The 15,426-nt window shown below is 26.6% G+C and overlaps 1 protein-coding gene across 1 annotated transcript in view; it reads left to right on the forward strand.

Annotated features, from left to right (window-relative positions):
• Nucleotides 1–419: 419 nt before the first annotated feature.
• The window catches only part of LOC110282901 (very long chain fatty acid elongase 7), a 45,629-nt gene continuing 30,622 nt past the window's right edge, over nt 420–15,426 (forward strand). Inside the window, exon 1 of the mRNA XM_043047530.2 lies at nt 420–828. The gene's annotated coding sequence lies outside the window, so the exon portion shown is untranslated. The remainder of the gene's footprint in view (nt 829–15,426) is intronic.

Consider the following 15,426-nt stretch of genomic DNA (forward strand, 5'->3'; position numbering starts at 1 on the left):
TTGATTTTTCGCTTCTTTTTTTCCTCAATTTAGAAACGAGCCTTATTATGCTTATCATATTGATAGAAGCTCTTCAAAACAAATGTTTTTTAATAATAAAATTTTTTAAATCTTTTAATATTTGAATTTTTTTTTAAAAAAAAATTGTTGCCAGATGTTTTAAAAAGTGAAAACTGTTAAAAATGCTATAAACGACCACTAGAGATTTATCACTTAATTTACTATTGAATTTTTGTCCTAACCCATTGATGTCAATGTCTTACATCCCCCGAAATAAATTCTCCCTTTTCTCTCGAAATATTGCGTGAGAATTCGTTTCCGAATTTTTTGACCTATACAGGCAGCGGAGTACGGAGGTATTTGGATGAGATCCAAAGAAAGGGCAGTCCTATGAAAAATCTATGCCTTAATACTCCGAATCCGCGCCATCTGGATGAAGAATTGGCGCTATTCCACCGGTCCTGCCCTTAGAAAGCCACACTCTCGAAAAAGGGGCGGTGGTTTGAAACAGTTAAAACTAATTATCGATCATGAACTTTTTCAAATCTACCTTATTTACATGAATAAATCTAATTCGAAAGTGCACCATCTAAACTGTGAAAGTTACAACGGTTACATTTCCTAGTGATAGGAAATGGATTCCTAAAAGCCACTCCGTCCCTGAGAGATCTAAACTCATTTGCAATGAGTGAGAGGGTCTTTTGATAAATGTATTTTTGATTAAAATATAATGTCCTTTAAATTCCTGCCAACGTGATGAAAAGTGATTTAGTGCTTATTTAAAGAAGTGTGGAAACCAACTCCAGGAGAATGAAATCTTCAGAAAAAGTAAGAGGAAGTTTTTAATTTAATTACATGAACTCTCTTATTCATTTTCTTAGGAACGCACATACTACCTTCTTCTTAGCTATTTTAGTACCTGGCAAAAACTATTACACGCACTATAAGATTCTATGTAAAATCTTAATTATCAAGTGATACTATACGGCTGTATTGCTTGTACTGTATTGTAATGCAATACGTTAAAAATAAATACAAATATTAGAAATATAAAAAAATCTGAATAAAAACCCATTACACGTGTGTTACTACACAGCTAAAAACCCATTACTATACAGTTTTATTGTTTTTATTTGACTGAAACCGGTTTGCACTAGTTTACGTTCGTGTATCAATGGTTCAAATTAGACTATATATAATATAAATTTGACGATAGAATAAATTAGACGATATATTAGATATAATATATCGTCTAATTTATATAGAATATTTTAATAAAATATAGAATATAGAATATTGCTATGTGATGCTTGATATAAAAATATAGAATATTTTTTATATCAAGCATTATATTAGTATATTATAATAATTAGATCAAATTATTAGACGCACTGTATTGTTTTAATTATTTCATGTTTTGCACGAGTCTATAGGCAATACTTTTATATTTAAACACGCATGTAATGGGGTTTGTATTCGGGATATTTTTTATATACTTCCTATTTGTATTTATTTTTAACGTATTGCATTGCAATGTTAACCAATTGATACACGAACGTAAGCAATGCAAACCGGTTTCAGTCGCGTGAAAACAATACAGCTGTATAGTATCACCTGATAATTAAGATTTGACATAGAATCTCTTATAGTGCGTCTGATAATTTGACCAGCAACTGTAGGTCAAAAATTATTTTATTAAAATTTCATTATGTTATGATATATATATTTTGATAGCATTTAAAAAGAATAATATTTTAGGAATTTTTTTTATACTTATTTCTTGAAATAGTAAGAAATGCATGTATACCATTTGTATGTAGCAACTGTAGGTCAAAAATTATTTTATTAAAATTTCATTTTGTTATGATATATATATTTTGATAGCATTTAAAAGGAATAATATTTTAGGAATTTTTTTTTAATACTTATTTCTAGAAATAGTAAGAAATGTATGTGTATCATTTCGAATTTAATGTATTAAAATGGGAAAATTTTTACAATCGAATCATTTATATAAAAATGAATGCAAGGTTACAATATTGATGAACAATTTTATTGGTTCATCAGTATTGTAACCTTGTATTGTAAGGCAGTATTCTCTCCTATTAATTATTTGACCTACTTCCCGGATGCTTTTTACGTAGAGATTAGTAAATTATCAAAAATTCAGTTCTCTGATAATGACTTAATAAAAGATTAAATCCCAGTTTAATATTTCTCTATCTTTTTCTCAGTTCTTAAACCCATATTTTTTTTAATTAAAAAAAAAGGAAACTTACCTCAAGTTTCTCGAATGATATGTATAAAAAACATTTTAAGATTAAGTTGAATATCACCAGATAATATTTCCTTATTTCTTAAGCAATTTCTTTTTCAATTAAATTAATATTGCTTCCTTTTTTTTAATATACAGTGGTCCACTATATAAGCCCAATATATATCCCATTTATATAAGCCCAAATCCCATTGAATAACTTTTGATCTAATGATCAGATTTTCACGTACTAAGACTCAAATTTAATGATTTGGGAGGCGTCCTCAAATATGCTAATTAATTAGTGCAGACGATATTTTAAGTTACGAAGTACTTAAATGCAATAATAGTACACACAGTAAGGCACTATCTGAATAAACGAATCATTATTTCGCTGGATTTCGATTTCTGACCCCCCAAAATATAAGAAGTAGCCTGAATCGATGAAATATGTTCCAATAATTTGGTTTGAAGTTTGAACCCCTAAATGGTAATTTTACTTTTTACTTATTTCGCCACATCTCGAGAATTTTTTTAAAAATAAATTAAAAGTTTTTACTCGTGATTATAAAATTTGTTTGTTTAAAGATAATTTTACGCGAAAAGTCGTTTTTAATAAATATTTTTTTTTTCTATTATATTCTTTAAAAATAATCGAAAAAAATTGATTTGTAATGTCCATAAACTTTTGCATAATTTTAAGAAATGAAATTTTTTAAGGCAAAATACAAACTTTGTAAGGTGCTGGTCAAGTAGTTCCTAAGATTTCACGTTTTAATTATACAACTTTTTTAGATTTTGATTCCTTAGAGACTATTTGACCAATTTCGTTCTAGTTTTGTATATTTGTATTTGTGCATATTGATTGATAATCAGCACATTTATGGTCATCTCTTCAAACCATTAAAATTGAGTCCAAGTATGTAAAAATCCTATCAATAGATCAAAAGTTATTCAGGGTGATTCGTTTTTTTTTTCAGTACTGTACGTTAAAATCTGTGCGGGGAATGCAGTTTTTTAATGATTTTTTTTAAAAGGAGCCTAACAAACATAAATATATATATAAGAATTTATGTGAGTTTTAAAATTAAAAGTGTTTGACTTCATCTATATATCAAGCTATTATTACATTTTGGTTAAATTTTAAATTTTTTTTTTGTATAAAACAATTATCTTTTAATTTGATACAGGATATTCCGTAAAATAGCCATTAATATGTAATTTGTATGAAAAATTGAAAACAAAAAATTACTCAATTTGAGATTTGCCAAATTAATATTTAAGCTGAAAAAAGAGAAGCACAAATGAAATCTTACCAATTACAGTAGAGGAATAAGTTGAAAATTGAAAGTTGATATTGAAAGCTTTCTAAGAATACGTATTACGAGCGGTCTCCATGTAACACCCTGCTTAATAGTTATCTAACTTAAATTATGTTTTTATACAAAAATAATATCTCCTTACTTAAATATAAAACTCAATTCATATAAATGAAAGTTTTATGTAAAAATGTAGTATTAAGTATGCAAAAATAAAAATTTATATAAAATTAATATCATAATTAAATGAAATATTTAATTTACATAAATTAAGCTTTTGAAATTGTAGAAAAAATCTTTAGTTAATTAAATTACTACCTTAAAGTAAAAGTCCTTATATTAAAATGAACTTGTTAAATCTACTATTCAATTGATACAAATTAAAGTTTTGCTTAAAACTAATATATCTTTGTCTAAATATAATATTTAATGTACTTAAATTAAAGTTTTAAATATAATTAATAATTTTTAGTTTCATAATAATAATAATAATTTTTGGTTAATGAATAATTTATTAATAATTTGTAGTTTCAATATAATTAATAATTTTTAGTGAATCAGTAATGTATTAATAATTTTCAGTTTCAATATAATTAATAATTTTTAGTGAATCAGTAATTTATTAATAATTTTTAGTTTCAATATAATTAATAATTTTTAGTTAATTAATAATTTTTAGTTTCAATGTAATTAGTAATTTTTAGTGAATCAGTAATTTATTAATAATTTTTAGTTTCAATATAATTAATAATTTTTAGTTAATTAATAATTTTTAGTTTCAATGTAATTAGTAATTTTTAGTGAATCAGTAATTTATTAATAATTTTTAGTTTCAATATAATTAATAATTTTTAGTTTCAATGTAATCAATAATTTTTAGTTTCAACGAGCATAAATTAAAGTCTTAGGAAATATCCGTTTATAATTTTAAGGCATGAATTATAGTTGAGAAGATGCCAATGGCATAAATCTTTACTCTTTGATCATTTAACCTCAAATTTAGTCTCTGTATCTCACATGGTTACAGAGCTGCGAAATGCAAGTTTTTTGTAATTGGCTGAGTCTGTTAACCAATCGACGCCTTTTAATATTTTTTTATCATTTTTTTTGTATTATTTTGGTCAAAATAGGTGAAAAATGAAATGAAATTTAGCATTCTAATTGTTTATGGTTATGAAATACAGCATGAGACACCAGTGTCTTTTTCTACGTTAAAGGTAAAATCTTCCAAAGAATAATTTTTTTTCAGATTTGCAATTTCTTCTGTTCTAAGAGAAGCAGTTATTCATCATTGAGATTTCTGTAATTTACAAAATCAATTATTGTGCATTTGAATATGAATTAAAAAATCTTTTTCAAACTACTTTTTTTATAATTTTAGTGCAAATACAATTCCGATATTCTTACAGAACTTTTTTCGATTATTAGTTTTCTTTTTTTTATAATTAAAAAAGGCCAAAATATGTTTTTTCTTGTAATTAGAGCGCCAGAAAAAAAATATAGATAAAAGGGACACCAAGAGACATCATCGTCAAAGGGGCATACCATGGAATGATCAACAAGACTATAGTCCATAGATCTTTGTCCATAGATATTTCAAAATTATATCTTTGCTTTATTCTTTTATTCGTTTTTAAAACTAAACTTAACAGTTAGGAGCAAAAATAATATTAAGTAATATTTTTATACTTATCGGTTCTATCACTATCACTATTCTCAACCCTCAAAGATTGCAGTGCAATCTTATAAGATTTGCCTTGCTCGCTTCTCTTGCTACTATAATCTTATTTGATCCATGATAGCTCAGGGGAATAGAGCGTTCGCCTTCCAATGAGGTGAACCGGGTTCAAATCCCAGCGATGGCTAGTCGATACGAATCCGCATCCGGCTTGCACCGACCACAGTGCTGACGTAAAATATCCTAAGTGGTAGACGGATAACGGGTTGGAGTCCCCATGCCGTTAGGCTAACCGTGGGAGGTTTTCGTGGTTTTCCTCTCCATGTAACGCAAATGCTGGTTAGTTCCATAAAAAAAGAACATTAGAACAGTAGTCGTAAGTCCAACAAATTGGGTCGTTTGTTCAATGACAGTTATAAAACAAAAAATAAAAATATAATGTCATTTAAAATGTACTGTAGTGTCAGAATTTAAAAAAATTTTTAAAACGTTAAAAAACTTATTTCTCTTTAAAGATGAAAATTTTCACTCAATAATAAGGTACTGAAATATTTAAAAAAAAAATACATGACGTCATTAATAGTTAAATCAATCAAGTATGTCAGCGCGTCTCCTACTCATTCGCTCAATGTTACTTTCATAACTGTCATCAATGCTTTTTTCTGCTCTTTGAGCACGCTTTAAAAGCGTAACAGCGCGGCTAATACTCATTTTTGAATGAATAAAAATAACAATTAATGAAATTAGTATTAATAAACTTAATTATGATTAATCAAAGCATAATACAGAACACTTTATTTGTTGATATGAGCTGTTCGCTTTGAACCTTCAAAACTTATAACTCAGTTTCTCATACACGAGAAACAAATTTTGATACAGAAAATATCGATATTTTTTAATCTAGATAGAAAATATTTTGATAGACACTGAACCGAGTTTATTGACTTACTCAACCGCATACTTACGACGCCTTGAGATGCGCTTTTATCTGTTGTTTTTCCTGCCGAAACATCAGTTTTTCTCTTTGTTATTCAACGGAGAAATTGCTTATTGATGACCGAAATTTCTATACAAACAAGTCTGAGTGCGAAATACAACAGTTGGTTAACAATTTGCATTTTTTTCTTAATTAATATCTGATATAACAAAGTATATGCCTTCGTTTATTTTTTTTCTAATTGTTACTAAGAGTCAAAATCTTGTAGAATAATTTCCTCTTATGGTGGATAATTTCTTTTAGTTTAAATTGTTAACCTTTGCTTATATTTTTCAACCTTTGTTTAACTTTTGTTAACTTTTGCTTAACCTTTGTTAACTTTTGTTAATCTTTGTTAACTTTTGTTAACCTTTGTTAACTTTTGTTAACCTTTGTTAACTTTATGTTAACTTTTGTTAGCTTTATGTTAACTTTTGCTAACTTTTGTTAACTTTCGTTTAACTTTTGTTTAACCTTTGTTAACTTTTGCTAAACTTTTGTTGAAGTTGTTTAACTCTGGCCATCTTCTCTATGTTATTATTTTCTTTTATATCTCTTCACAATTTCTTTTTGGAGATACAGTGATCTTCTTATGCCTAAGCCTCTCAACTGATCAGACTCACTCAATAGGAATCCAGTGTTTTACTTTTTCTTCAGCTTTCTTCAAATTTATTACATCAGTTCTTCAAGATTCTAAATTACCGATGAATTCGGAGATCTGAACGTGTCATTAGTTCGTAATGTTAGATCGTAAACTATCTGGTCTTTTCAGCGTTGATCAATATCAAAGCAAGATCAATCTATTCTTGAGGTATTTACAGAGCACATTTAAGTTTAGACATGAGGCTTCCTAAATGTGAGATCTCTGATGAAAGGTATTTAATTTTTTTAAAATGGCGTTCTTCCTTTAAATTTTTTTATTCTTTTAAAAATTTAAAAGAAGTTAAAATATATTTAGTTGCTTAAAAACAGGGAGCTATTTACTTAATGTGTTATAAAAAACTATCTCATTTTTTAAATGAGCTGAAGTTTTTTTTTAAATTATTAATATTTGATCAAAAGTTTTAATGAAAGTTTAGGATTTGAAAAGAAAAGTCAGTTCTAAAAATTTTTGCTTATTTTGATTTTGATCCAAATCTTTCTCATTGTATTCCGAGAAAAATTGCATTCTCAATAGTATAAAGTGAGTTAATATTTAGAAAATTATAAAAAAATACAGAAAAATGTGTCAATTAGAAATAGAGTTCTATAAAAATAAATAAGTTCCATAAATTCTTAATAAGTTATATGAAAATCATAAGTTTTATTAAAGGTTCATTACATACATTTACAATAATATATTTATGTTAAAATAATCTCTTATAAAAGTAAATAAGTTGCATAAATTATTAAAAGGTTATATGAAAATAATAAGCTGCATTAAAGGCTCATTACATACATTTACAATAATCTGTTTATGTTTTAATAGTCTGTTATCAAAATAAATAAGGTGTATAAATTGTTAATAAGTTATATGAAAATAATAAGTTGCATTAGAGGTTCATTTCATACATTTATAATAATCTGCTTATGTCTTTACTTAGTTTTGACAATATTTTTGCTTCAAGCTCTTTCATGGATTGACTACAACTGTTAAAACGCAGTCTTCTTATTAAGAAGACAATAAAACTTATTTCGAAAGCTGTTATGTTCCCGTTATGAATTTATGTACTCTATATTAATTGAATAAGTCAATTCTGACTCAGATTCTGTTACTTATCTACGCGACTTATTAAAAAAAAACTAGAAACAAAATCGAGTTAGCAATTCAAAAGCTAGTTTTAATTGAACAAACCCAATTTTTATCCCAGATTTTGTTACTGGAATCTATGCCAGTGGTTCCCAAATGGTTCCACGGAACCCTCTAGTTCCGTGAAAGTGTCACATGGGTTCCAAAAGTTATGACTTTATTTTTTACCATTTACGACTTTCGAAAGCTTTAATTAAATCTGGATCTAATTAATTACGCATTTATTTATAAAATATTTCCATTATTTTGAATTATTTAATTGAATTGTTCGCAAAGAAAGAAATGCCAAATTGAAAACCATGTTTTTTCGAATAACAAATAATAAAAAATAATGAAAAGGATATGCATTTATTGCATTAGTATTCGTATCGAAGGTAAATAAACCAACTTCAAGTGAGTTTCTCTGATAACAGTTCTCGGTGTTTATTTCTCCCCTTTTCTGTTCTTATTTCAAAGGAAACCATATTTCAGCTCATTCATTTTCCGATTTTATACAATTAAGAAATTGACGAAAACAATCAACTTAAGAGCCAGACAAGATGGAGCTCCAGACCTGTGTCTTTAACTGTTTGACAAAAGAACAGAATTTTGAAAACGATATGCTGAAAATTTTTTATTCTTCATCAATTTACTAAATGTATTCATCATAATTAATATTTGAATATTTTAAAAATGATAAATAGTTTTTCGTTGTTTTATATGTTCCACAATTGCTGATGAAATTTATTCATTAAATCTCGGGAGTTCCGCCAAAAGAGAGTTAGTTGATCGCCAAGAGTTGAATAGCAGAAAAAAAATTCGGAACCGCTGACCTTATGCAATTGAAACATACAGCAATGAAATAAAACGAGCTACAACTTTAATGCAAAACTAAGTTTACGCATGCAGAGAAATCGTTTTAAGATAGTTCTCACAAATGCTTGGCTTAAATCCATATTTAGAATCTTGTGTCATCATCACAAAATTTAATTACAAAAGAGGAAAATAATTTTATGCTTTCAGAAAAAAAACATATTATTATTTTGTATCGGTTTTAATTACTTGGAGTCCGCAAAATCCATTAATGAATGTCATAAGTAGCTCAGTACAAATAAAAACTTCCGATCAATAATAAAAATGTATTTGGAATTGCTTACAGGAAATGATTATAAAAATATCACAAATATTTATCTTTATGAGGAAATGAATTATATGTAGTTAGCGAAGGATTAACTTACGTTTATTTGATCCCTATTTATTTTTATAGACAATTATCAGAATTATTCAGTTATGCAGAAGTATTCAATAAACACATATTATCAATGTTAATAAAGCATTAGTGTCAATAATAAAATATCAATAGTTTTATGGCTCCCCAAAAAATACATATTTATCTTTTCTCCAGTATTTTTGTAATGTTGGTAATATGTTGATTGATATAAAAAAACTCATTTCTTAAAGAAATAAGTTTTTTTATATCAATCAACATATTACCAACATTAATTAAGCATCATTGTCGTCAATGATAGTATGACAATTTCTTGCAGTTTTTCTAGATAAATAAATATCTTTACTCCATTACTTTTGCTTTCTAGTTCATAGCTTATTTCTTTTATTTCAACATGCATATAAAATTAATTAAGTATCATTGGCTTTAATAATAGTTAGACGATAATTTACGTTTCTCCTGAAGAAATTAATACCACATTCCCATTAATTTTGTCTTTAAAAATATAAATACTTTTTCTATAAAATTACAGTTTATTTCAAACAAAAAAAATTTTTTTAGAAAAACGTTTTAAAAGAAATATTATAAATAAATAAAAAAAACTCTGGGAAACAGACAACTTTTAAAGTATAAATTTGGCGACGTAGACCAAGTATGCTACTACGTAATGTTCATTAANCACTTTCACTCATTCTCATGACTGCTCTTGTCTAATAATTAATAAATAAATTTTGTACCCTCCTTCCCGACCTAAGACCTGTTTTAATCCTTCCACTCGGCAACGACGTTATATATATATATATATATATATATGTGGAACATCTTACAAAGTAAATCCGAGAAAAGTTTAATTTTAGGGAATAAGGAAAAACTTAGCAATTGTTATTGGTCTGTTAAATGGGTCCAGGGAAAAAGTCTTACCCACGAATTAGTTAGAGGGATAATAGCTTGAATGATAATCAATGCATACTTGAACTAAAAATAAATTAAAAGACAGGATGTGAATTTTAAAGTGCGAGAAAGAGCGTTTCGTTTTGTATAATAAATTAAGAAGAGGATTTACAGAAAAGAAATAACATAAAAAGTTTAATTGAAGCTTTTTATGTTACATCCCCATTCCTTGAAAATTTTTAATTACAATTCAAAAATTTTAAAAGTTATTATCTATTTGCGAAATCTTACCTATGATAAAAGCACAATCAATATGAAAAAAATAAAATTCGTCTTCTCACATTACAATCAATATATACAAATAATATGAATTACAAAAAACACTCTTATATAAACAAGATTAAAATTTTACGCTATGTCACATAATTCACTGATAAAGAAATGTAGGGTAGTATGCTTACTTTTAAATTAAAAACATTTTTTAAATAGTTTTTCTGACTTAACAGTTTTTTTCAGTTCAAAGTCCTCTGTTTGAATATCACAGGAAAGTTATTTACCAAGAAGTATTATTCCTTCTAATCACCCAATTAAAAAAAACTCTTCACTCAAGATAAGAAAATTGTATAATCATTTTGAAAATGTAAATATTCATAAAAATTGAAAGATAAATATGTGAAATGCAAATGATATGAGATATGAAAAGATAAGTTGACACTTTTTGTGAAAAGAAAAATTGCAATCTGAAATTTGACTTCAGTATTGTTTACTTTTTTGTTGTTTATTTTTTACATTTGACATGTAAATAGCGAAATATTTGAAAAAAAATGGCAAAAATTTCCTGAAGTTTAGAATTTTTTTTCTTCTTTTTTATCTTGGATTAACACAATTCTGTCAACGTGATAGTGCCAATGTTGGCGCCGGTTACCATTATCAGTCTAAAGAATATTAGAAAATACAAGACCATTTTCAGTTTTGCTATTTAAATCTTATTTATTTTTTTGGTTATGTTTTTTTTTATTTTATATTCACTTCGTTAACATTCTTGTCATTCTTTTTTTATGCCCACAATTTTATTTCCTTTAACATTTTCATTACTTTGTTTTTCTTTAATTTGACATTCTTTTCTTTCTTTTAATTTTTCTTTTCCTTCTAGTTTCTTTATTAGTATTTTTATTGCAAACATTAACCAGGATTTCAGGAAAAATGTGTAAGCATAAGTTGCTTTTATATTCAGAAAATGTGATCAGTGTTCTCAGATTTTGCATTACAACCCGTTTAGCACAATTAATCACTGATTGTAATTCAAAGCATTATTTTAAGCCCACTATGGCATAAGGTACATCTGTATTTAAAATATAAAATTCCACACATTTAGCTATATTTCCAATTTTTAAATTTTAAGTGCAAGTTTGGTAAGTTCCAAATTACCTTTTGTTTGTTTTCATTTACATGTTTTTCTTCTTTTTGGACATATAATTTTTCGAAAATATTGGTTGGAATAATATATAAAGTACTATTTGTGTTTACTCAAAAACTCTAAATAGATAGTTTTATTAGTCACAATCAGATATTTGTCATTTTCAATATTTTTATTTCTATTTTAAAAACGTTTTGAGTGTTTCCGGATACTATTCATTATAAATTTGTGCTTGGCGTTCTCTCTCTCTCAAATGTAAAGTTAAACATATGTATTAAATAATGAAATTAAGATCTATGAGTAAAAAAATAATTATTTCAATTGAAACATCAAAAATGGAAAAAAAAATCTAAATTTATAATCAAAATCTATTAGTTTTGTTAATTTATATGAGTGATTTTTTATTAATCAATAGAAATTTAAGAAATAAGTATGTTATGTTAAAAAACATTTATGAATATGCCTAATATGGAACAATGCTAATTTATAACAGGCAAGATTAGCCACAATATTAGCGTTAACGGGAGCTGATATAATATTTGCGGTTCCACACTGGTTTCTGATAGCTAGTCAGAAACTATATTCTCATGAATTCTTAAGTAAAATGAATTATTTTATTAATGGAAACACATAATGAAATCTTTACACAAGAATGCAATGGTAGTCTAAATTTTTTTTTCTCGCTCATGGGAAAGTTTAATTGCACAAACGGTTTGTACTAGAATATATAAATATTTAATGTTCTTTAAACTATCAGTGTATCTTTTAAACTATCAGTGCTCTTTAAACTATCCACTATCATTTCAGTAATATTGTTTGTAACAAGAAAGCGAAACAAAATATGTTGTTTCTTTATCTGAGATTTTCACATTTCTTTAAAGAACAACTGTATGCCTATAGGTATTGACCACAGTACATTTATTCCTTAACGTTATACTTTGCCTGAAAACAACTGGCATTGTATACAATAGCGATTAGTATTGTTCACAATTCCTTCTTATCCACATTGCCGGTATCACATGCATAGAAATGTTATAATTTGGATTTTAAAACTTCAAGCATAATTAATTAGCTAATGGTTAGGTTAATGGGTAACAAAGTATAAGTGTTAAGTGCTGCAATTCTGTTGCAATCAAAAATTCAGACAATGTACCTGTTTCAATAATAATTATGCATACGATTTTATAACTATTAAATGGAAATGTTGCGTTTAGTTTACGAGTGTTTGAAAAAGTAACTACATTAAATCAATCAAGCAATAACATATTACCTTGAATTGGTCTCAATCAATCATAAGTTGTCGTCAATCAATAATCTATAACCATGAGCAGCATTAGCTAATTTCTTTGTGTAATCGATTTTAATAGTAGGTGAGAGTGGGGTCAATTGTAACAGGGTACGATTGTAACAGAGCAAAAATTTCGAGTGTCGGGTTCTAGATTTGGTTCCTAGGAGGCGCACAAGGTGTATTTAATAAATCTACATGTAAACCCCTGTTGGCAACCATTTTTATGTACTTTTGAAAGAGTTACATCACAAAAGATATTTTCACGCCACGCAAGTACTTTTTTTGGTATTAGAATATTATATTGTAACAAAGTAATTTTGTTTAAACAAATAAAAATTAGTAACCGAATATGTAAGTGGACACCTTAATTAACATTTCAAAAAAAAAAAGATTAGTTTTGCTAATTAACTAGCATTGTTTTTAACAAATGAAGCTGAAATGGCGTCTTGGGGACAATTGTAACAATAAGTAAAGGGACGATTGTAACAGCTGAAAATAAATAATCTTATGTTTACAAACCATTACTTAACTCTTTAAGAACCACCAATAGTTTCCTATATCATTTATATTATGTTGCATGTGCATTATTTTATTTGTCACCTTTCACAGCATAAATTAAAATTTTTAACCCCTTAAAGTTAAAAGTTTAACCCTTTAGGTCTCTGCTCATTATTATTTTTACTCCTAAAATATCACTACTATTTTGATCAATAAAAAAATATATCACAACTATGATAATATGTATAATTAACTATGTTTTAGTTGAATTTATGAACTGTTACAATTGACCCCGTAAGTGGGGACAATTGTAACAAGTGCACGACTGTCAAAAATTGTTAATAACTAATATAATAATATTTAAAATCAGGTATTTATTTTTCTTCTAGTAGAGGATAGTCTACTTTACACGTCTGTCAATAAATACTAATAATATATTGGATTTTTTGTTAGTTAAAAATAGTTAAGTAAAAAATGTTACAATTGACCCTACTCTCCCCTATAGTGAATCCATAGCTGAAATATTCAGTAGATCAGTAGACGACTTCGAAACTATTCCTTTTAAAATTAATAAGTTAAAATTAATAATGAAGAATAAATTCTCCGTGGAAGTGATTGGTTGATTTAAATGATTAAATGAAATATATTGCTTATTGATTCTCTTAAGTGTCTGATTTATGTATGATTATAGATTTATGTTAGCGTCAAATTACCGTCCATGGCTAAATAATTAGACGTAGTAAAAATTATATGTAAAATCTTAATTATAATGTAATGCTATACAGTTTTATTGTTTTTACACGTCTGAAACCGGTTTGCACTTGTTTACGTTCGCGCATCAATTGGTTAACATTGTAACGCAATTCATGAAATTGGTTATTTAATAGGTATATTATTACTTACAGTTTCTGGCCAAATTATTAGACACATTATAAAATTTTATATAAAATCTTAATTATCAGGTGATACTATACAGCTTTATTGTTTTTACGCGACTGAAACCGGTTTGCACTTGTTTACGTTCGTGTATCACTCGGTTCAATTAGACGATATACAATATAAATTCGACGATTGGATAAATTAGACAATATATAATATATACATAGAATATTTATTATAAGAGTATTTTATAATAATTAGACAAAATTATTAGACCCAATGTAGGGTTTTAATAATGACATGTTTTGCGCGAGTTTATAGGCAATACTTTTATATTTATACATACATGTAATGAGTTTTTATTCCGGAGATTTTTTATACATTTATTATTTGTATTTATATTTAACGTATTGCATTAAAATGTTTACCAAATGTTGCACGAACTTTAACTAGTGCAAACCGGTTTCAGTCGCGTAAAAACAATAGAGCTGTATAGTATCACCTGATAATTAAGATTTAGCATAGAATCTTACAGTTCGTCTAATAATTTGGCCCTGGACTGTAGAAGTAAATAAAATAAAAAATTAAAATATCACATTAAAAATTTAATTCGTAATGTTATTCATTTTAGTTATTTGTCGTTGACTTAAAAAATAATTTATAATTAATAATAAAGCCACGTCCTCTACTATGTACGAATCTGTTCGATGACCAACAACCATGTTAGAAATTTATTTTTAATATATATTTTAGTCAGAAAAAAATAATTTCAAAAAATGTGGATTTTTAGGAAATAAATAAGCAAGCAAATCAAAACTAAATATCATATGAAAAGTATGCCACATTGATCACGTGATCGAATCTTCCATAGAGTTTTGGAGGAAAAAAATTTCAGCCTTTTTTTTCTAACTGCTATTCCAAATCTATAAAATTCCCTATGTAATCAGTATGTTACAGAAACAAAAACTTAAAATATATTTAAGCTTTAGTTTTTCCCAATTTTTTCAGTACGCAAAAATAAGTTAAACTTAACAACTTAACAATTCGAGGTTTCTGCTAAGACTAAAATTTATTTATAAAAAAAAAGTTGAACTTTTTTTTATATATTAGTTTAAAGTTATTTACTTATTTAGCACTATATTAATCTGAAAAAATCCGTCTCTAATGTGTATCAGATTACTTGCTTCAGGGACCACTACTTTTCATAATATATAAATATATGTATATATA

The sequence above is a fragment of the Parasteatoda tepidariorum genome, chromosome 1 (assembly GCF_043381705.1).
Source record: "Parasteatoda tepidariorum isolate YZ-2023 chromosome 1, CAS_Ptep_4.0, whole genome shotgun sequence".
Classification (NCBI taxonomy): domain Eukaryota; kingdom Metazoa; phylum Arthropoda; class Arachnida; order Araneae; family Theridiidae; genus Parasteatoda; species Parasteatoda tepidariorum.